Source organism: Prionailurus bengalensis, chromosome B2 (assembly GCF_016509475.1).
Source record: "Prionailurus bengalensis isolate Pbe53 chromosome B2, Fcat_Pben_1.1_paternal_pri, whole genome shotgun sequence".
Lineage (NCBI taxonomy): Eukaryota > Metazoa > Chordata > Mammalia > Carnivora > Felidae > Prionailurus > Prionailurus bengalensis.
Window position 1 is genome coordinate 125,702,634 of NC_057349.1, and position 2,954 is coordinate 125,705,587.

The following is a 2,954-nucleotide window of genomic DNA, read 5'->3' on the forward strand; positions in this document are numbered from 1 at the left end:
AGGATTACCTATTTTATATGACTGTTATAAGACAACACAACAAATGTGGTCTATATAATGAATACATAATCTATGTTAACTAATTCCAATAATGATATGCTTAAGTGAAGCCTGTGAAATGGAAATTAATATTTTCTACACTAATAGTATTTTGGAACTAGAAACGTTTATATCTGAGAATGTATTGTATTATCTCTTGGTCATGGTATGCCTGGGTTAGATTGGCTTGTGGTGAGGAGCAAATCTTTGTAAATTCTGTTCCTACTCATCAGACATCATCTCTCTGTTTCTGGAAAAGGGGAAAATGTAGAACCGTGGCCAAGCAGAAATTATTTTCAGTTAGTCTAAATTCAAAAGTAGGCAGCAGGTCACAATGGCTCGATTCTTACGGTGATGCCTCTTTAATTTGCACTAGCTGTGCACAGGTGGTCTTCAGAAGTGCAATTATGATTCACTTCCTATGAAAAGAATTTGGTTTTATTAATTATAAGCAAGAATTAGGCAAACAAAGATTTTCTCTAGACAGGGCAATGTGAACTAGCTTTCATGAATAAAATAAATCATTCGAAACTTGCATAAATACTGGGTGCTACACTTGTGCTTGGAAAGAGCTCCTCTTTTTAAGTGGCCTTATTTGATTACACTTAAAATTTTTTTCATGATAACAATTTAATCATGGATTTCTTCTTATAAATAATGCGGATAAATTTTGGAGTCAGCTTCTTACATGGATTCTCTGTTTAATCTGAATTATGATTTTGCTGCATGGATTCTACAAGGGAGACTTGGCTTGTGTCAATATTTTGTCCAAGGAAGACAGAATAAAGTCTGTCACATTGTATAACATTGGATATTTCATCTTGGAAAAGCCTCTCCCTACTTCATTGCCGAATGTCGTAGAGATCTGGGAGTGTGGGACTGTGTGTTGCCTTGTTCACCTATAATGTGTCCACTGAGGGTAGAGCTGCCCAGGTCTGCAGCAATGACATTCTCCTGGAACAGGCTTCACTGTTCCAACGTCTGAGTGCCAGCAAGTGGGCTCAAAGGCCACATGGTTGAAGCATGGAGACATGTCTCCCCTTAGTCCTGTCTAAAACGTGTGTCATCAGCAGTTTGCCCAGCAGAGTTCTAGGATGTTCCTTGGGTGGGGGGTCTGCTTGTTGTTGCAGACCAGCAGGAAAATCCAGCTCACATTTGAACATTCATAACATAATTCTGGGGGCAGAAGCTCCTGAACTCCAGGGGAACTGTTACTTTCACATCCCACATCCTCTGGTTCATATTCCCTAGAGGAAATGTGGAAGACACACCCCATTTGAAAGAGCTATGATCACAAGATACCAAAATTAATGGCAACAAGAAGGCAGTGATGAAGGTTGAAAATGCCAATTGCTGATGGTCCCAACTTTGAGGTTGCCAAGCCCACCCACGGTTTTGGACCGTCAGGTGTATCCTATCCCCCAACCCTCCCCCTCTTCTCATGCTTCCTTTTTCTGAGATTTGATGGCTTTTGCAGCATCTGCAGAACCTTGACAAGGGAAGGGACCTCAGAGATTACCTTGCCATTTCCCTTAGACTCAGAGGTTTTGTCCAAAGCCACCCTGACCTGTCCTGAGGTAGACGACATTTTGAAGAAAAATAAATCAGCCCTTCCTAATAAGCTAGCACTACTTGTCACTAGTTAAATAAAGGAATAGTTTCCCAAAATGATAGATCCATTGTGTTTTACCACAAAAGCAATTGTGCCTCCTTTCAAAGATTTGACAAAGGCATTTCCTTCAAAACCCTTTTTTGAGGTTTGGTGACTAATGACTACAAGGTTCATCTTTCTCTTCTCTGTTTAGTATCAAAGGTTCTTTTGATTCTTCTTCATGAGTGTCATGAGGCTTCTCTTCCCCTGCTGATCACAGAGCAATTCTCAGAAAGGGTCTAAGGTTGAACTTGTGTTTAAGGAAGACTGTCATTTTGATGTGTTAAAAAAATAGGGGTGTGGTGGTTTTCTAGCGACAAGCTGGTGGGTTCTCTTTTCCTTCCCTCTTGCAATGCAGTTCTTAGCATAGAGTCTGGACCTATTTTTTTTTTTTTAAGTTTATTTATTTTGAGAGAGAGAGAGAGAGAGAGAGAAACAGAGAGAGAGGGAGGAAGAGAATCCCAAGCAGGCTCCATGCTGTCAGCATAGAGCCCGATGCTGGGATAGAGCCTGTGAGATCATGATCTGAGCTGAAATCAAGAGTCAGACGCTTAACTGACTGAAGCATCCAGGAGGCCTCATGGATCTGTTTTGAAATTCTAAGCATGTTATTTTCCTCCCAATAGTTTGATGTGGGTATGATAGGATCTGGAACAACACAGACCCTGAGAATGGCAGAGGTGGTCAGTGGGATAAGATCGGGTGGGCGAATGCTTAGACTCTAACACCTTACTTTTTGAATCCTTCTTATTATGTCTCTTCCTTACTTCCTTTTTGTGGTATGGGATGCCTAAGCTTTGTTGTTTTAGAGACAGACCATTAACTGAGTTTGCCTGTCTATCTAGTCTTTAAGAGCATTTCTGGCTCTGAATAATCTCTTACGTGACTGGTTGTTCCTGGACTAGATTAATTTACCATTTGTGCTCCTTGGTTCAATTTCAAGGACTGGGGAGGAAGCACCTTACCTTTCCCATTCATCTTTAAACGATTTTGTGGACCCATTCTATACCCATTTGGATTTGAATTAACCAGCAGTGGTCCCATATTGTAGTTGGATGCTGTCAGAGCTGGCTTGCTGCCTAACTCCAAGGGTCATTAATGAATCAAAATAAAGGGTCCCCACCCAGCTTTGTGCATCATGGTGGTCCTAGGTTCACTATGGCCAGATGGAATCATGGTATCTGGGAAAGACAAATTCCTAAGTGTCTTTCTCACAGGTACCCAAGAGAGGTTGCAAAAGCATTAAAAACATGAAGGAAAAATT